Genomic DNA, 21,684 nt, shown 5'->3' on the forward strand with positions numbered 1-21,684 from the left:
ATTTTAGGGTAAAGAACAGTTACCAAAATATCTCATGTGTCAAGAAAACTGAAGGAAACCTGTAGACTGAAAAACTTAGGAAAGCATGCTTTCTAAGAACAGGAAATCTGAAGAACACTTTGCTAATGACTTTTTCAGAACATCGAGGTTATCTCTGTAACAATATCAAACTTCAACAAAAAGAAAGTGAAGACCCTTTCCCTGGAAGTTATGTGATTAAAGTAAAATGCACACCATTCTAGTAAAAAGTCGACCTACTAGACAAAGTTTGGGGACCAGGACTTGAATTCGAGTCCTTTCCTTACCTCTTGGCAAGCTACTTTACCTTGGACAAGTTAACTTCAGTTTTTTTTGCGGGGCACGTATTTCTTTTGTCATAACTAGTAGTTGATCTATAAGTCTCTTCTAAAGTCGAGATTATAATTCTAAGCGTTTGGATTTTTCATTTGAACTTTGAAGGAGATCATGAGCTTCTCTCGTGTTTTGCCAGTGTTAAGTAGAAATTTGGCTGACCTTCCTGCTGTTAGCTCTTCAACCACCGTCTTTGATGTCATTGGAAATGGCAGATGATTTCTCTGAGACAGGAATATAGCTATGAACATAGGGGTGTTTTGCAGATGCCACACATCTTTAAGTTGTCTGAGTCCTTTTGACTCCTAGGAATAGTGAGCATATCTTGGCCATTGAAAGAACCTCATACAAACATTCTCAGTGTGTGTTTACTTCATATTCAAAGACAATGCCCTAAATAGTCATTCTCTAGGAATGCAGATCTTACAGCTTTGGCATTAAATTTCTCTAAATGGAATTTTCTGTACAGATAAAGCACAAAACACAGCAAGCTTTGACTCTGAGGACATTTCCTTTGATAAAACACCCTCAAAAAAGTCTATGGGAATAATATTATTTAGCCCCTTGTTTACACGAGAGCAATGGTCTTTACAATGCAAGGTGAAGCTATCCAGACCAATTTTTTTTAAGAATGTTTCAGCTGATTTCCCAAACTGAGTGCTGCCTCATTCTGACATCTAAATCAAGTGTGGCTGCACACTTCAGGGCACAAATTAGAGAACTGGCACCAGACTACAGCAGTTAGACTGCCGGAGGATCAATACAGGCCATTTAAGCACCAGGGCCGACTATGTTTCATTTTTGACACTCAAGTTTATGCTTATTGAGTGGGGGAGCTTTAACTCCACAGCAGCAATAAACTCATTAGGAAGTGTCAGCTGGGATTATAGTGCACGTTAAATAAATACCACCGGTGCTAAGACACAGTCTTCATTAACTCTTTAGTCGAGTATCGGAATGTGAAAGCAGTCTAAACCGTTTTGGGTATGGCAGGCTTCGAGAACAATTTCTCTCTCTCAAAGACTTGTCACGGTGCTTGAATTCCAATATTAGGAAAGAATGTCTCTGAATTTAGTAGACTTTTCTCTTCTCTAGAAACCTCTAACAAGATGATATGCCAACTAACACCTTTAAGAGGATTTGCTCAATGTGGTCTGAAAGCCAGCTCTTGGAATGAAAGTCTAATGAGGCATCTGGGAAACCTGCATTGGACAAACAGACCGACAGAAGGTTGTTTTAAAGAAGTATGATCTCTCCCTCAGAGCACATTCTTCAAAAGAGATGCTTTACCCACAAGTTTTAAAGGCAATAGATTGATCTAACCCCTGGTAAGGCAATGATGAATGCAGTCAGAGGAAGCAAAAGGCTGCAGAGCTGCCCTGTGTGGATTGTACTTGTGTCCCTTCTGATCAACGGCTCAGCTCGGCCCCACCCCGGGTGCCCAGTCCCAGTCCTCACTTTTCCTGGCTACGTCTTTTTGATCCATAAGCGAAACGGGGTCACTGCAGAGGAAAGAGGTTGTTGCCCGAGGTGAGCCTTGCCTGACACATTACCTCCACGAGTACTGCTTATTTTCCCATCCACAATGTTCCAGAGGAGTCAACGGAGAGCCACCTATAGCCTTGACTTTAGCCTCTGGGCCAAAATAAGTAAATCTCCCTCTTCTGAGTGGGAAATCTGTTAATATTTGTTGGTTAACTTTTAATCAATAGCTCCAAAATGTGACCCAGATTATCTTTTGTGCTCGATCTTTGCCAGATGGAACTCTTCATCTGCTTCTTTCCAGCCAGTTGTCCTCTCCTGCCTGTTTCCTCAAACGTCCTGCCTGTTTTCTCAGAACTGTTGTTAATTATATCAAAATATATCTTACAACAGAGAACACTTATAAATACCATTGGTCTTGTCGACTTCTTCATGTAGTTCACGTAAAACACCTTAGAATTCTGGCAGGATCTGCAGCTTGGGGGCCCTCTGTGTCTTTCTCTATCATGTTTTCCTAAGACAAATTAGAAAGCTGGGTCATTAGGACAAAAGCAAGTTGTTTCATTATCCAGATTTTATTTCTATAACCAAGTGATTACCAAGAATCTACTAGGGGCCTAGAGAATGTGCCTGCTGAGCTCTGGGCTTCAGCCTTACTACTGAAGAATAATTCAAAGCACTCTTCTGGTGATAGTGTGCATGAAAACTTTGAAATATTTAACTGTCTCCCATAATTAATTGACCTGGAACATATCCCTTGTTCAATAAAAAAGTACTGAATTCTAATGAAAAAAGAATGAAGCCACTTACTAAAATGTTAATACATGTGAAGCACTTGGAAGAGAGCTGGTCCATAGTAAGCGCTTGGGGTGATTATTCTCCATCTGACCCCCGGCAACCCCCTGCCTGCCACTACTCATTCTCCCACCTTCTTCCTCCTGGTCCCTTTCCAGGAAAGAAAGGACGACATCACGCAGGTTCCCTTGCCTGCCAGCTTCAGTTTGGGGCCAGCCAATGGGAGGAAGTGTCCAGAAAGCAGAAGGTAGGAAGAGAGAGAGAGAATGGAGAATTTCCTTCCCGCCCTCCTCTGCTCACTTCTCTGGCAGTAACCCAGTCCCTCCATTATGAAACTCCACCTGGCGGCCCTTCCTTCGCTGCTGCAGTGACCCCGTTTGCTCCCCTTGTCTCTGCAGCCCAGAAAGGTTAATGTCTTCCCTCTGTTTCTGCTCCCTGAGTGCGTGAACATCCCATTTTTGTTTCCTTAACTCTGCCCAAATCTCTGTAAGTAGTCCCTTCATTAAAATCTACTCACTTAAAGCAGTGGTTCTCGGCTCTTACTGCACATTATCATCACCAAGGGAGCTTTTGAAAACTACAAATGCCTGGACCCCTATCCCCAGAGATTGATGTAACAGGCCTGGGTTGGGGCCTGGGCGCTCGTGTTGTTTAAGACCTCTGCAGGTAATGAAGCCAGAGTTGAGAACCGCTTATTGAAACCATGTGAGTGAATTCTGTTTCCTGCCAAGACTTCAACAGATAAAGCACTCAGTGAATGTTACTGATTGTTATTACAACTACTAACACAACCCCCTTTATTTCTACTAGACTAATATTAATAGTTCTCCCCAATTTACAGACGAGGAAACCTATACACGGAGGTTAAGTAGCATTCTGAAAATCACCTGATTTCTAAATGGCAGAGTTAGAATTCAGTTTATTTGGACCAAAAGCTCACGCTTGTTCCACTATGACTGTCAAGACCAGAGTTTCTCAAATTTTAATGTGCATGTGAAACGCTTTGGGATCCTGTTAAGATGCCAAGACTATTGGCCCGAGGACCTCACTTTAAGCATCAAAGGTATAAACAACTATATGTCACCTTCTCCTTTCTTCAAACCTTCAAAAATTTCTCCCCTCTCCTTATAATGTTGACCTGATAACCTTGCTTCTTACTTCACTCAGAAAACAGAGGCATTCAAAAGACTCACATGACCACATCTACCCACTAATCCACATCTGCCCCCACCTACTCTGTCTGTCTACCTATAACCACAGATGGAAGACCTACGCTCCCATCCAAACTAATCCATCCTGTGCACCACATCTCAACGACTTTTGTTTACCCCAGGGACTCCTTTAGGAATCCTCTCTTCTTCATTGCATCATTTCCCCCCGCCTCTGTCCTGGATTTTTCCATCAGCATGGCATGTAAACATCATTATTTCTCTTAGGAAACAAGAAACTTATTTTGATTCCATTCCCCCCAATTTTTGTACTTATTTGCAAAGAAATTACACAGGCTCTCCACATCTGTGGTCACCAGCCATATTCTCATTCTTACACAGCCTATTCAAGGTCACCAATGAGACTTACATTGCTAAATCCAGTGGTCTGTTTCAGTCTCTACCTTACTAATTACACATTCCTGTACATGTAGTAACTCTCGCCTTCTTGCTACAGGTTAGAACACCATGCTGTCTTGTTTTTTCTTCTTTACTGGTTCCTCTTCTTATCTCTGACCTCTTTCGCATGCTCCAGGGCTCAGTCTTTTGTTCTCCGTCTACATTTATTCTTTTGGTGATGTCCTCCAGCAGTATGATTTTAATTACCATACATACCTAAAAATTATACCAAATCGGGGGGCCTGGGTGGCTCAGTAGATTAAGCGTTGGACTTTGGCTCAGGTCATGATCTCTCTGTGAATTCAAGCCCTGCATAGGGCTCTCTGTGGGCATCACAGAGTCTGTTTGGGATCCTCCCTGCCCCTCTCCGGCTTGCTCACATGCACTGTCTGTCTCTAAAATAAACATTAAAAACAATTATACTGGGGTGCCTGAGTGGCTCGGTTGGTTAAGCGTCCGACTTTGGCTTAGGTCATGATCTCACGGTCCGTGGGTTCGAGCCCCATGTCGGGCTCTGTCCTGACTGCTCAGAGCCTGGAGCCTGTTTCAGATTCTGTGTCTCCCTCTCTCTCTGCCCCTCCCCTGTTCATGCTCTGTCTCTCTGTGTCTCAAAAATAAGTAAACGTTAAAAAAAAATAAAAAATAAATAAAACAATAAAAACAATTATACCAAAGTTATGCCTCCACTTGATCTTCCATCTGAAATCCACATGTATAAATATAGCTGCTATGTACCATCTCCATTAGGATATCTAATAGGCATTTCAAACATAACATGTCAAGACTGAAATTATGGTATTTCCCCCCAAGTTTATTTCATCCACAATTTTCCCCATCTCAGTTGATATAGCGCCGTCCTTCCAGTTGCTCAAGCCAAAAATCTTGATGTCATCCTTGACTCTTTCTTTCACATCTCACATCCAACATAACATGAAATCCTATTGATTCTTCAAAATGTATTCAGAGCTCTACACGTCTCACTACCACTATCACACTTTCCTGAGCCTCTTGCTTGGACTGTTGCAATAATCTCCTGAAACACCTCCTTGATTCCATACTTGCTTCCCGACATCCACAGTCTCTTTTAGCAAAGCAAATGGAGCGATTCTTTAAAAAATTTTTAATGTTATATATTGTTGAGAGAGAGAGAAAGAGTGAGCATGAGTGGGGGAGGCAGAGAGAGAGGGAGACACAGAATCTGAAGTAGACTCCAGGATCTGAGCTGTCAGCACAGAGCCCGACACGGGGCTTGAACCCACAAACCGTTAGATCGTGACCTGAGCTGAAGTCAGATGCTCAACTGACTGAGCCACCCAGGTTCCCCTAGAGTGATTCTTCTAAAATGCAAGTCAGTTCATATGGCTCCATTGCTTAATATCCTGTAAAAGACTTCCATTTCATTCAGAGTATAAGCCAAGTTCTTACTACAGTCAAAAAAGTCTGCTCCTTTCTGCCTCTCAGTCTTACTTCTCTGACATTAAATCCTGCTACTTCCTTGCTTGATCACTTCTCTCCAGATATATTGAGTTCCTTGATGCTGCTTGAACTTCCCACACATGCTCTTGCCTTCTTGCCCTTCTAGCCCTGCACTGGCTTTTTCTTCTCCCTAGAATGTTCTTCCTTGAAGACCCGTATGGATAACCCTCACACATCCATCAAGCCTTTGCTCAAATGTCACCTTCTCAGTACGTTGCAATTCTGATCATTCTTTTAAAAATCCCAACTATCTTCTACTTACTACCTCTGTCTGGCTTTTCTGATTTCCATTATTCTGTTCATCCTGCCCCCCACCCCCACCAATGTGCAGTCTCCTTATTTACTGTGCTGTTATTTATTGCCTAGAATCTAAGTTTCCAGGAGGAGAGGGGTTGTTGTCTTTTGTTTCTTAACCTTTTCTTAAGTACCTGAAAGAATGTCTGCCACATAGAGATACTCAAAAAGCTTTGTTGAATAAATGAATGAATAAAAGAATAGTTTGTTTTGTTACACATATAACATGGTAAATAATAGAATAAACTTTCGTTAGTCAAGAATCAAGTCTGCGTGTTCTAAAACTGATAGTAAGACTCAGACACAATACACACACATGCACATGCACACACACACACACACACACACACACACACAGGACAATCCCATCTCTTTCTAGACCTTTCTACTTATCTAAGTCCAAGGAAATGACTTCTGGCTATTCAGGAGTAAAACTTATTTATATGTGAGAGTCTCTTCCCTAAGCTTTGGCCTGCTCCAATATCTCAATCAAAGTGAACAGCTAGTATCTACTTTCCGTGCTCAACAGATTTGCCAACATTTTATAGTATGAAAAAAAAATGTCTCACGGCATGGAATTTGGGCTATTGACAGACTGTGTAAGGGAATCTGGAGGACTTGGGGTAAAGTTCAGTGTTTTACTGCAAAGAGCCCCCGGGACAATGTTCTCAAGAAGAATCAATAATTGGGAGGCCAACTATAACCTTGTTCTCCTCAAATATGAACCTGGTTACTTTATCAAGAAAACAGATGTTTATTGCTTTCAGGCAGAAAATAATAAGTCAGGCAGGTTTACAAGCCCTCTTTCCATCTTGAAAGCATTTCTGTCAGCTTCTTCATTCTAGAAGAAAATTACCTAATCAAGCCCTGAAAGGTAGATGATTAGTGGGTGTCACACTTGGCATCTCATTTCTTCTTCTCGGCCGAGGATATGAAGATGTTATTGACCTCCCACTTAGGGAAAAACATATTTTTGACAGCCGAGTTGTCTCAGGGCTTTTTCCTGGAACGAAGAAACCATGCAACTATATGCTAATGTAGAAGGCCAAGGGAACCTGGCATGAGGCTCTCAGGACAGCTCTAATCATGGTTTAGAAACAATGATCCAATAGCTGGCATTTATTATAAGGGAGAGAAGAACCTTATGTCCTCTCCTAAAAAGTAATTTGTAACAGGCTGAAGGAGTCACCCAGAAAATCTGTTTATCCTTTCTGATGATCTGAACGTTTTAGAACTAACTCCCATCTATACCTTTTGGGAAAATTCAGTAAGGAACAATGATGGTTATAAGAAATGGTCAGAGTCTCTGAGTCTAAATCCCAAGTTCAGAGAGCACTCAAACATGGGGGTGGGGGATTCCTTTGAATGCTCTAACTTTCAAGTGTTTTTTTAATGTTTATTTATTTATTTGGAGAGAGAGAGAGAGAGAGAGAGAGAGAGAGACTGAGAAACGGGCAGAGAGGAGAATCTCAAGCAGGCTTCACACTGTCAATGCAGAGCCAAACATGAGTCTCGATCCCATTAGCCAAGAGATCATGACCTGAACCAAAATCAAGAGTTGGAGGCTTAACGGACTGAGCCACCCAGGTGCCCCACTTTCAAGCATTTCAATAACAATTTTCAAAATACATGAGGTGATGTGTGAGAAAGGGAAAGTTTGGAGATTTTGTTTACCTTTTGAGGTAGAGAACAGCCAGGACCAAAGGGGCCTGAAGAGTCTTTAGCCACACTGGGTTCATATGTTAGCCACAAGTGGAAGGCAAATCCAAGCATTGCTTGCAGATTGAGTCAATACATGTTTTACAGACATACGTAACAATATTTTTCATATGGGTGTCCCACTAAATGAGGTTAAGAAGAACCTTTCAAGCAAGTCTCAGGATTGCTTCAGAGTCGGCTGCTAATAGTCAAATATGCCATCTGGATCCACCAGCTGCAGTTTGTCAGCAAAGGGAGGACACTCACCCAGTGTCCCCCTTATGTGTTCTGCTTAATTCTCTGTTATTTCACATGGGTGCATCGTACCTTCCCACAAGGTTGGTAACTGCCAAAGGCAGGGAAAGCGTGGTGTTTGGAGGTCATCCACCAGGGTTTAGGTCCCAGTTCTTTACTTAGTAGCTATAAAGCAAAGGACCAGTCATTGAATATCTATCTCCGAGCCTGGGTTGTTTACTCCATCTGAAAAGTGGAAAAGTAATCAAAACAATACCCTTAGCATAGGAAGAATGTAAGGATCCAGTGTTCAAGGTAATTTGTAAATAAATATTATTAGTTTCCCAAGTGTCATGTAACTCTGTGTGCCTCACAGCATAAGTCAATTATTTACAGTTGTTCACCCGATTTTTTTGGTCTTTGCTGAAACATCTCAGTCATTTTATCTTAAGAAATCAGGTTACCCAGTGGGGAGGGAGGAAGATATGAGAAAATTAGATTTGCACCTCTACAGCACAGCCATTATTGTGCGTCTGTTGCCTCTGCTTATCTAAATGCTTTACATTCATGAGCGGGTCCTCCTTGTCATACACACACTCCCAAATAAGCTCATGAAATTCGTGGAGTTCATTTTTAATGTAATGTCCCCAGTTTGGGGCATCTGATATGCAGATTAGCCCACAGGTCTGCAGGACCACTGGCACTTCCCCCTCCTCACTCTCTCCAGCTATGCAAATTGATGCCTACAGATAGCATGGAGCATGGACATTTCATTTGGTTAATTTCCTCTAGAGAAATTCACGTCTATGGATGTTTTAATGAGCTGTGGAATGATATTTCCATGGTCTTAACACCTTGGGCTTCAATTAAGTACACTTTTTTTCCCTTGGTTCTCAATTCTTGCTTTTAATGACCAAAATACTATTTGCCACCCACAGGAGTAGAGGCAAGAGAAAGTTAGAGACATTTGTGGAATGTCTAAATGACGGCTTTCAGGAAGTATAAATCCTCTTTATTGGGGAGATGTTGCCACTGTGAACAAAACAGTAGGCAAAATGTAAAACAAGAGGGAAATGATGTTAAAAATGGGAAAGAAATCAAATAACTTTCCCAGCAGCCATGACTAGAGAACCAACCAAAAATTGCCTAGGTCATGGAGGCAGGAGTTGGGCAGGTTAGATAGAAGGGTACATAGAAAGAGATGTTAATGAACAGAAGACCGGTAGTTGGGCTGCAGGCCAATATCTTTCTCTCTTATGAACACATTTCTTCTCAAGGTATCACATCTTTTAAATATATATTCCTTTTTTTTTTTTTTTACACGTAGTACTGACTCAGGGAGGGCAGTAGTAGTTCTGAAGTTACAATTATTTGCTGAATTTTATTTAAAAATTGTTCCAGAAGACCAATATTGGTGATCACAACTCATTTTCAGTAATAATGAATATATTAACTGATCATGTAAGCACTTTTTTCTTTGGATAGTCCTATGGTCAGCCAGAACCTGTCATCAACTTGTACCATTCTGGGTCATCTGCCCCAGGGAAAAAAATGATCTTTTATAATTTAAAATCGGAAATTTGCTAGAGGAGAATGAATCAGGATTGGAACATATGAAATTTATAAAATAATACTACTAGTTTATATTTATATCGGGTTGTATTTCAGAGAAATGTAGACCTAATTTGACCTAATTCTCTTACAAAAAGTTGAATATAGTTAACATAAATACTTTTTTTATAGTTGAAGAAACTTGGTTGACAGTGGCCTACCTAAACCTGTGACAGCACATCCTTTGCCTTGTAATAGTTGCCTTCACTTTTCTTATATAATAACTCGTCTTTTAACACGAGGTCTGTGGTAAGGAATAATAAAGCAGCTTTTTCTATTCCATTCTCCCACAGCAGGTCTCTTTCAGTGCACCTTTGATCTTACTACTGTCACTATCCTTCTCTTCTGTTTTTTTTCCCTTCCCTATGTGAGGAAAAGGTTAGCGGGAAGGTAGTACAGCGTACTTTCTGTTTTTATTCATTATAGCCATGAGTAAAAGATATTTCTTGGACTTCCCAAATCTGGAAATAATGATACTTTTAGGGAAAATTAACACTACCAATATTGATTAGAGAGAATATAGAAAACCTAGATATATGAATAAATATGACTGAAATAGGAAAAAATTTAAGGTTATCCAAAATTACTGCAGTGTAGACTTAACATGGTGAAGTGTTTAAATCTTTGAAGGATAATTAACAAAATATGTAGACTGTCTCAAAATATAGTAAAAAAAAAAAAGTATGATCTCAAAATTTGACCAAGAAACAAGCAAAAGAATACTTTAAGCAAATCTCACCGAAGAACAGAGATGTAACTAAATAGAAGCAACCAGCACCAGCGAATTTTTAAACATTTATAAAACTAACTTTTATATGGACACGCAAGTTATGAAAGAGAAAGGGATTTTTATTTATATAAATGTATTTCATATGTTTGTCTGTATAAAGTTTATTATGTAGCCAATTCTTTATGGACAAGGTGGCTTTGATGAACAACACAATCTGAAATGGAGGGTCATGGGTTGCATAATGCAATCACCCAGCAAAGAATTGAAAACATCATGGTTCAAACGGGAAAACTACTTGCAAATGGATAAAAATTTTATACATTTTGGCTTAGGGTTCTTCGGCTAGACTAATCTGTAAGTCCGCCAAATGAAATAGAGGTATATTTTGTCTCAGTAGTCAACAAAATTTAGTGGTCAAGAGTCTTTAGTGCAATAATTGTTCATATTGTTTTTATGGGAATTGTCCACTTTGGCAAGAAACATTTTTTTAAGTAGGCTCCACATCCAATGTGGGGCTTGAACTCACTACCCAGAGATTAAGAGTCACATGCTCTACCAACTGAGCCAGCCAGGCATCCCATGGAAATTGTTCACTCTGGAAACCTTTCATTCATGACTTCATTTCAATGGTTGGAGGGCTTAGTGTCCATTCTATAGTGACCACTAGAGACATTGTAGCAGGGGTTTTCCTTAACACTGCTGCTCTCACGCTGATTGGTGACATATCAGCCAACTTGGTTAAGAATGAAATTAAAAACTGATACTGCTTTAAATACTTTTTTTTCCCTTTAATGTGTTATCAAAGTTATTGGCTTGATAAGACATTAAAAAATTTCCCTGTTTTTTTTTTTTTTTAATTTCTGGAGGATTGTTTATCCCAGGATTAAATAAAATTAAACCATAGAAGATTAAACTATAGAGCTTCTGAGCACATTTAATAAATGGGTGAATATACTCTTTGACTCTCTAACATGGGGACAGAGTATGGCATGTTTCTAAAGTTTAATTTATCATAGACTTCTTTCTTCAAGGAGGGCAATTGTTCTATAAAATACATTTCGGGAAACTCCATAAATATTTCAATTCAAGTTGAGAACAATAGAACATGTCAAGTATATCTATTTTTTAACATTATTTCTGAAGCGCTCATACAGCACAGCAAAATAAGAAGTTTAATGGTTCAAATGTCGAAAAGTAGGCGGTAACCCCGTCATTTGGAAATTGTGTGATTTCCTCCTACAAAATGCAGAAGAATTAACTAAAACACTATTAAAATTGATCAAAGAAATGAGAAAGGACACTAACATAACGTATAACTTCTATAAAATGCTACAAAGTAAAATTGAAAACTTCTTTTCTGACGCTCAGATTAGCCATTTTTAAAAAAGAATAAAAATGCACAAATGAGTGAAATTTTGATTTGGTGAGGACGCTCGCTAAAATAATTTCATGAAGTGATTTTTCTGGTTTCCATATACCCATTTGGTGGACTCCATCATATCATGGACTTAAATCTGCCAAGTGCAACATTCCATTCCTTACGTTATTAAAAATCTCTCTTCTCTGGCTAAGAAGAAGCACTTCTTAGACTTCTTCAGTTTCATCACCAGCACTAGGAATGGTTTATTTCTCCCAGAAGAGCCATTTTTCACGAATATACTAAGGTTTTATCACTTAAGAACAGCTACTGCATCTGAGAGAAGAGAACAGGGCTAAGGTGAACACAAGTGAAGAGAAGCTAGCTAGCTCCCCTTGGCACTATTGAGACTGGCTTCCACATATCAGGCTCTTTGTGTATACAATTCAAATTTATGCCACCATAGAACTGCAGATTACTCTGTGACATGAACCTCTGAGGTTGTTAATAAAGAATACAAACCATGATATTAAATCCCTGAATGCCAAAGTTTTATTGACCTACAGATAAATACAGTAATATTTATCATCCACTATGAAGATTAGGTTTATCATTTTCACAGAGCCCTAAAACATTTCAGTGTGGGTCAGCTAGGATTAACTCACTTTAGCTAAAAATATCTCGCAGCATGGAGCTTATAGCCACCTAGTAAAAAGTGTGTATAATATCTGAAATTTGTGAGACTGTATAATAATGTAAGTGCATTCAGCAATCAATAATGCATGGGCATCTTCAAAATAATATTGTGTGGCAGATTATAGATCATCTAATATTAAATAATTCATCTGTTTAGTGCCTTTACATCATAAAGGTTATGAGTCCCATTTAACACATAAGGAAGCATAGGCACTAAGAGGTTAACTGGCCTTTCCAGGACCTCATGGGAAATTGTTGGTAGATAGAGAATGAAGGTTCAAAAATCCATTGCCTCAAGACATTTCTTCTGCTCCTTGGATTTTGTTTTTCTATGATTAGAAAATTTTCTTATTTTAGCTCTTTGAATACTCTTGATATGCTATAAGATACTAAAGTGTAATCACACGCATAGGCATATAGCATAGGCAACATACATACATACACAAAAGAAGAATGCAGAAAATCATTTAGGGACAGTCTAAGTGACTTGAAATGATACATAATTATTATATGTAGAAAGAGAATTCTCCTTAGCCTTGGAAATTTTAACTGGGCTTCAAAATACTGAAATCATTTTCAAGCTCCAGTGTGTTTAACACCCATCTGCCTGGGAATATTGTTTTTGTTTTGTTTTATTTTATTTTATTTCATTTCATTTTATTTTATTTTAATCTTTCTACCTTCCTTTGTTTCTTTCTTTTCCTTCTACTACATCTTTATTTCTTTTTAGTTTTTTTATCTGAATGTAGTTAACACACAATGTTACATTTGTTTTAGGTACATAGGGACTCATGTTCTCTCTATATTATGTTATGCTCACAAGTGTAACTACCATCTGTCACAGTACAATGCTATTACAATATCACTGACTATATGGGAATCTTCATTTTAAACAGTTGTCACCAGGTAATTCTAAGGCAATTATTCCATAGGCCACATTTTAAGGGACGTTGCAGGATAGCATAGGGTTTAAGAGTTCATGGGGGCTTCAGGTGAACCTAGGTTAAAAATCTCTTGCCATGAATTGGATTCCTTCAGAACCAGACCATGAGTTGGATTTGATGTCCACTTATTTGGGAGGCCATTCCAGAAGGAAAGAAATTAAGGCAATAGAACATGTTAATAACCAATCAGCCACTGTGAGCAATTAGTCCTCAGGCCCACTGATGACTGCTGGAGGACAACCATATCTCAAAGCTGCCCTACCCAAAAGCAAGAAAGCCTCGGTATGTGTCTACTAATTCCTGTCTGTCATTTGTTGAAGCTGCAGAAATAACTTTTACCCCCAGGTCCTCCCAGCCTGTCCTAAAGTGGGCTTAACATGTTCTGACGGCCATAAATATCTCTCAGTCAGAGTGATTTGCAAAAAAAGAAGCTATGTTTGAAGTACAAACCTGCAGGTGTGTCTGGGGACAATGAGACCTGAGAGGATAGCTGATGGGAAGCAAAGGCATCGGCTACAATCATTCTTGGTGCTTCTCGGATCTACTCATGTCCTTTGTTGAGTTCACTCGTGTTAGGAATGCATCACTGTTGTGGCCACACAAAGTTGATTAAGGAAAAAAAAGACATAGCAAGATGGTAAGTGGAGCCACCTGCAGTCCCTATGGCTTCAAAGAGTCCCTATTTCATTAGTAATATTCATCCTTTTCCCCTATCATGTTTTCCAGGTCCTTTCAGCTGCTTTCGGTTGCCGGCAAGGTAACTCATTTCTGAGATTTCTAATCCCCCCATTTTTAAGATTTTTGCCAGGCTCAGTTGCTGCAACTACCCATTCATGGTTATGACTGGGCGTCGAGTACTAACAGGCACCCGCAGTGAATCTCCTGAGTGCCAGACTTTCTTTTCCTTGATGGCATTGTACAGCAGCAACAGTATGTCCTCATAGTAGTAAAATACTCCAGTTAAGATATCTACTGGCATGAGTAGCCCCAAATGACTAAGTAGTAGCAGTAGCCTTGGGGTTAGTGAACCCTACACTCTGTCCCCTGATATCAGCCTTCCATTCCAGGAATAGAACATATAATCCAACAGAGCCTGGTGTAGAGACAGAAAGCATAAATTTCCCAACGGGGTCTCTGAAAGTGATTGTAAGAATAGTTACTCCTACCCCAATTATTTTGTTCTTGATCCCATGGATTCTATCTACATAGACCATATAATGGCTATTTGTACATGGGTTTTACATATGTGGCTTTCATTTTGTTGAGGTAATTTCTTTCTTCCTAGTTTGTTGATAGAGTGTTTAATTTTGTCAAATACTTTTAATGCAGCAATTGAAATGATCATCTGATTTCCCCCCCTACATTCTGTTAATGTGATGTGTTACATTTATTGATTTTCACATATTGAACCATCCTTGCATTTCAGGAATAAATCCCATTTGGTCATGGTACATAATCCTTTAAAAAAATTTTTTTTATGTTTATTTATTTTTGAGAGAGAGAGAGAGATGGACCACAAGCAAGGGAGACATAGAATCGAAGTAGGCTCCAGGCTCTGAGCTGTCAGTACAGAGCCCGACGTGAGGCTCGGGCTCACAAAGTGTGAGATCATGACTGAGCCGAAGTTGGACGCTTAACTGACTGAGCCATCCAGGTGCCCCAATCCTTTTAATGTGATGTTGAATTCAGTTTGCCAGTATTTTGTTGTGGATTTTTGCATCAATATTCATCAGGGATATTGGTTTGTAGCCTTTTTATTGTAGTGTTTTAATTTTTGTATTAGAGTAATTTTGGCCTCATAAAATGAATTTGGAAGTGTTTTCTCCTCTTTACTTTTTTTTTTTTAATTTTTTTTCAACGTTTCTTATTTAATTTTGGGACAGAGAGAGACAGAGCATGGACGGTGGAGGGGCAGAGAGAGAGGGAGACACAGAATCGGAAACAGGCTCCAGGCTCTGAGCCATCAGCCCAGAGCCCGACGCAGGGCTCGAACTCACGGACCGCGAGATCGTGACCTGGCTGAAGTCGGACGCTCAACCGACTGCGCCACCCAGGCGCCCCATCCTCTTTAATTTTTTATACGAGTTTGAGAAGGATTGGTGTTATGTTTTTAAATTTTTGGTAGAATTCTCCACTGAAGCCATCTGGTCCTCATTTCTTCTTCATTGGGAAGTTTTTGAATACTGATTCAATCTTCTCACTAGTTGTGGCCCTGTTCATATTTTTTATTTCTTCATGAGCCAGTCTTTTCTCCTTAAGAGTATGCTGTTTAATTTCCACATGTACTTGAATTTTGCAGTTTTCCATTTGCTATTGATTTCTAGTTACATTTCATTGTGATCAGAAAAGGAACTTTTTACGATTTCACTTTTACTAAATTTGTTATGATATGTTTTGTAGCCTAACATGTGACCTACCCTAGAGAATGTTCCATGTACATTTGAGAAGAGTATGTATTCTGTTGATGTTGAGTGAACTGTTCTATTTATATCTGTTATATCCCATTGGCCTATAGTGTTATTTACATCCTCTCTTTCCTTATTGATCTATCTAGTTATTCTGTCCATAATAGAAAATGGGGTATTGAAACCTCCACCATTATTGTTACTGTCTATTTCTTCCTTCAACTCTGGCGATGTTTGCTTCAGATGTTTGGATGTTCTGCTGTCAGATGCATATATATTTATAATTGTTAGATATTCCTAGCGAATTGACCTTTTTATGTGTTTATCCTTCTGTGGCTTTTATGAAGATTTTGACTTAAAGTCTATGTTTTCTCACATACATATACATATACATTCACATAGATGTATTTCTTATCCTTTTGCTTTCAGCCTATATGTGTCCTTAGGTCTAAAATGAGTCTCTTGCACGTAGTATTTAGTTGGGTCTTGTCCTTTTAAAATGTATTCAGTCACTTTCTATCTTTCAGTTGGGGAGTTTAATCTATTTACATTTAACCTATTTACATTTAAAGTAATTAATGATAGGGAAGGACTTACTATCACAATTTTGTTCATTGCTTTCTGTACGTCTTTTAGTTATTTTATCCTTCTTTTCCTTTCCTGCTGCTTTCATATTTTGTTGATTTTTTTTTTTAGGTTCTATGCTTTGGTTCCTTTCTCATTTTCTTTTGTGTACCTTCTATGTGTATTGCCTATGTGGTTACTGTGAGGATTATACAAAACATCTTATAGTAATAATAATCCATTTTAGATTGAAAATGCCTTAATTGCAATCGTGTGCAAAATTTTACTCTTTAATCTCCCCTGCTTTAAGTTATTGATGTCATAAATTATATTTTTTTATATTTTGTACTCACTTAGTTTTATAGTTACAGTCACCCTTAGGCTTTTATCTTTTAAAGTTTACTACCAGAATTAAAAGTGACTTATGCACCACCATTATAGTATTTCACAATTTTCTATTTATCTATGCATTTATTCTTACCAAACAGCTTTCTGTTTTTTCATGCTTTTGTGTTCTTGTTTAGCATCCTTTCATTTCAACCCAAAGGACTTTCTTTAGCAACTTGCAAGGCAGGTCAGTGGTATGAACTCCCTCGGCTTTTATCCAGAAGGCCTTTATTTCTTCATTTTTGAAAGACAGTTTGCTGTATATTGTATTCTTGGCTGGTAGTTAATTTTTTTTCAACACTTTAAATGTGTCATCCACTTCCATTCTTGCCTATAATGTTTCTGCTAAGAAATCCATTGATAATCTTGTGGGTGCTTGTATGTGATGAGTTGCTTTTCTCTTGCTGCTTTCTAGATTCTCTCTTTGTCTTTGACTTTTAACAATTTGACCATAATATGTCTTGGTATGTGTCTCTTGAGATTTATCCTAGTTCAAGTTTTTTGAAGTCTCTTGAATTTGGATGTCTATTTCCTTCCTCAGATTGGGAAGTCTGTTGCCATTATTTCTTCAAATAAGAACTTACCCTTTTTTCTTCCTCCTCTTTATACAGAATTCTATAATACTTATATTGGTTCATTTGAAAGTCCCTTAGGTTTTCTTTACTTTGCATTCTTGTTTTCTTTTTGTTCCTCTGACTCCATAATTTCAAATGACCTATCTTAAAATTGTCTGTGGCACTGCAGGTCTCCTGGTGTTGCAGGAATCTGCTGAGCTCTCCTTAGTTGTCAGTGACCCCCAGGCTTCCAAACGAGGCCAGTTCTCCATTGGTGCTCTGAGTCAGATGAGACAGAAACCAGTCCCTCGGGCAGCCCCATGGAAAGCCAGAACTTCAGACATACAGTCCACACTTGCCTCACCTCCCATGGGAAAAGCTACAGGTTGAGCATTTTCTCCTCATTGCTCAATGCTGCACTGACTGGGATTAGAGCTATTGTGGATAAAATGCAATGGCTTTTCTCATTTGTTTCAGTACAACTATTCTTGGTTTTGTGATTATTTTGGTAACTATTACTTTTTAATTGGTTTCTCTGTTTTATAAAGGCTTGCCGTACTGTATTTTACTAAGTCAGTATCTCCGTGGTAGAACAAAGTTTGGAGCTTCCTATTCCACCATCTCGCTTATTCAGTTCTCTGAAGAGCTGTTTTTTAAGCAGTGAATATTTCTCTTCCTCAAATGGCATGACCTCACTCTGGAACCTAAGGAGTCTGCATTGCAACCCAAGTTTTAATGCTTGGGATATATTCTACAATTCATCCTGGTCTGCTATGGAGACTTACAGCAACTTTGGCTAGGCCAGGTCATATGATCCAAGTAGCAGGACCTGTGTGTCAGAACCAGAACATGATGCAGAGGCCTCCCTTGTTCTGGCCACCACCCCAAATTGGCAGATTTTCAAGTCAGTCTACAAATGTGTTGAGCAATATTCCCCACCATGTTCTCTCTAATATATGAAGAGTTTTATCAAGTATTGTGCTTATTTCTCAGTAGTAAGAAGTATAAAGCGAAATAACTTGTTTTCCTTTTTTTTTTTTTTTTTTTTACCTTGGAGAGTGTATCCCAGAATGCCCTAGACTATTGGTTACCCAAAATTTTGAAGCTCCCTAAATATGTACAGAGTATTTCCCATTCTTTATCACTCTTGTATCCCACCAGATCTTATCCAGAATTCTTTTCACTTCCTATTCACCAGATTTAATTTTCATGATGTCATCACCATAAGATATCAGCATGATACTCTGCAGAATGTCAATATTATCAAGGATCCTTATGATTTTAATAAGACAGAGCGAGGAAAGTTAGCAAAATCCTAAAACAAGACTATGTATTTGTTTTGCAGTTTATTCTGGGTGAATGAAAAGACCTTTTTTTTTTTTATGGGCAATGAAAGAGTGCATATGCTATATCAGTAACTGTATGCCAAACTTCAGAGGTCTATTCTAGTAAAAATCCTACTCCTGACACATTGGCTGTGATTGAGGCTACCGATTGGTAAAGTTTATGTAGTCCATCATAATCTTCCATGTTTTGTCCTATTTTCACAAGGACCAAACTGGTCAATTAAATGAGGACGCGATGAGGACTACTGCCTCTGCATTCCTTAAGTCTTTGAGGGTGACACTAATTTCTACCATTTTATCCTCCTGAATTCAAAGCAAGTTTTTATTCTAATAGAAAGTGTTGCTTCTTAGGGCTGTCAGCATGCTTGTTTACTCATTCATAGACATTACAAGCTTGCCTTGAACCCATTTTGAGTATTAGTGAATTCCCATGCATTGGGAGTCCCCTGAAATTGTGTGCTCATGGCAAACACTATATACAATCAGTGAGAAAAACAATGGGGGTGTATGTCTCTTCTCTCTTCATTGTCCATCAAACTTTACTTACAAAACCCAAGTTCAAAGAATTTCAAGAAGACTGACTATGCCAGGGCATTCAACCAAGCATGGAGCCCTTCTAAACATGGGGTTCTGGGAGACTGCAGAGGTTGTATGACCATGAGGTTGTCCCTGGCCACAACCTGACATAGTGGAGTTGTCAAGGGTGATTGCAGAACCTCACTTAATGGGAGGTCATACAAAATTTCCCTAAGACCTAACCCGGTTTCCCTAAGAAGCATCACGTTACTAAAGAATATCTTTTTGCAAATTAGAAAATTCTTTAATACTTTTTTGTGCCTTTTTAAAAATAATTGCTCTGATTTAAATTCAAATGGCCCGAAAATAATGTATTAGTTAATTTTGTTTGTTTATGGATATTTTGTATCTAGGAGTTTTACCAAACTTTTGGGCTGCAGCCAGATAAGAGCTATACTTGGGCTGACTCCCAGTTCCGAAGATTGTGGATCCAAGCCCAAAGTTTAAGGTCAAGGACTAGGGACTCTTTGGCTGCTTGGAACTATTAGAATAGAGAAAGAAAGGGCCCCAGTGACCTAAACATTGAAAAGAGAAATCTTAAAGCCCACTGATTTGTAGCACCTCATTTCCTACCACATTGAGCTCTCACAAGGGGAATCCATTAGATTTTAGAATAGAAGGAAATCCATCACATGTATAAGTTCTTGCTTTTAAACTTCTGGTTAAATATGAAGGAGATAATGCTTGGTAGTCAAGGGTAAAGGGAAGATTAAATGATCTAGATCGGCCAAAGGGAATCTGGCCATAGAACTATGAACGCAGGGAGAATAGCAGATAATTATAAACTTGTGTGTTTTGTAAATGACTTTAGGTCTAATGCCAGGTCCATGAGTCTAGGAGAGCCATACTGTCTTGTATTTTATTAGATTTTGCAACAGCAGTAATGGGTTGGATTATTTAGCCACCTTCCCTCATCTGACCTAAGACTATTAGGAAAATGACCATAACATTCCCAATATCTCTGGAAGACAAGAGAAAACTGTCACTCAACTCTATGAAGGGTGAGACGACAGTTTAGGTAGATAAGAATGATTACACAGTAGGCAGAGATTTGGGCAATGAAAAAGCTAAAAGTAAATTCTAAGTTTCCTGCCCTCCAAACCATGCTCTCCATTCAAATACATTTTGGTCTGTATTTTAGGTGATTTTCTCTGTGGTCTTAAATGGGTTTTTACAAGGTCTGTGGAGTTTCTACATGCTGTTACATATGTTTTAGTAATGCTGATGTTAAGTTTTGCATGTGTTTTATTTTATTCCCCTAGTAGTCTTAAAAGTAGGACAAGAATTATTTAAAGGGGAAAAGAGATTATTATTTCAGTTTAAGAGTCTCAATGGAATGGGGAAAACTTGGAAAGTGTAAAGAGTTCTATATTCCTATTAAGTGTGATTCAAAGCCACCCTTGGTTTTACACTATCTCTATCTATAATTTTACTTCTCCCTAGCATTTTTTTCAGACGTGCACGGCAGCTAATCCTCATAAAGGAAAAGCCACACATGAAATTTAAACTCCAACACTTTCGCTAAAATTCCTGTAGGAAAACATCTTCTCCCTCTCCATGACTTTATGAAATTGACTGCATGGAATATAGTCAAATTTCTCCTTCCAATATTCACTTTTGGAGGGAATCCAAGCATTAACTAAGAAATGTATAGAAAATCAGGGGTGATTGGACATAGATTATCTGGAACATGCTTTTGTGGTCTTTAGAGTTAACACTTCATGGAGGGAAACATTATTAGGGAAAAAAAAAAAAAACCCTAACAACATGCACATCAAATTTAGCTACTTATCTAGTCTAATAAATATCAGTGTATGAGAGCCATACGACATGTACATCTGTACTTGTAAAGAATTCCAAAGAAGCCCTGTGAACAGGGCCACATTTTAAGTTTTGTGCAAAAAAGTCATCAGATATTAGAAGGCTTCCCGAGTTTTCTCCCCAAAATAGAAATTAAAAAATAAGAATTTTATTTGTTTTATTTTTTCTTCAAATAGAAATAAAAAATAAGAATCTTACTTTCTTCCCAAATGAGAAATAAAAACAGGAATTTTCTCCCCAGATTATTTGTTAGTAGGAAGCAGAAGGGAAAGAGGAAGGCTTATGGACAAAACCCCTTTTTTGGTATGAGTCATCAAACCCTGAAATGTTCACGTCAAAAAGCAAGACCAGTGGATTTCACACTGTCATACTTCAGCTCTCGGGTATCTCGGAGGCCATGGTGGAGAACAAAGGAAAGACCATGGTATGGAGCGACCAGCTCATGACTCCCATTTCAGATGCCTAGGTTTTCCTGTTCATCAGTCTTACCTGGGAATCTGCATAAACTAATGTGAGAAGAAAAGAATTCTGCTGCTGAGACAAAGTTTGAAAACTACTGATATAATAAATTTTTTCATTTTTTTAGGTAAATAAATTGAGACCAAGAGAGGGAATCATGACTTTCTTATCATGTGGTTACTCATCATAGTACTATAGATAACTCTAGAAGTCTCAATGACCCACCAGCAATAGTATTTAGACCACATAAACTTGTGATGTATGAAAAGCTATAGTCCCATTTCATGTACTGCCTCC

At 38.6% G+C, this 21,684-nt stretch overlaps 1 long non-coding RNA gene across 1 annotated transcript in view; it reads right to left on the reverse strand.

Annotated features, from left to right (window-relative positions):
* Window positions 1-701: 701 nt before the first annotated feature.
* Window positions 702-21,684, reverse strand: part of LOC121039811 (uncharacterized) — an 87,696-nt gene continuing 66,713 nt past the window's right edge. Inside the window, exons 3-4 of the long non-coding RNA XR_005795007.1 lie at window positions 13,726-13,861; window positions 702-2,347 (exon numbers count right to left, since the gene is read on the reverse strand). This is a non-coding gene — a long non-coding RNA (uncharacterized LOC121039811). The remainder of the gene's footprint in view (window positions 2,348-13,725; window positions 13,862-21,684) is intronic.

The sequence above is a fragment of the Herpailurus yagouaroundi genome, unplaced genomic scaffold (assembly GCF_014898765.1).
Source record: "Herpailurus yagouaroundi ecotype Mexico unplaced genomic scaffold, PumYag 181, whole genome shotgun sequence".
Classification (NCBI taxonomy): Eukaryota; Metazoa; Chordata; class Mammalia; order Carnivora; family Felidae; genus Herpailurus; species Herpailurus yagouaroundi.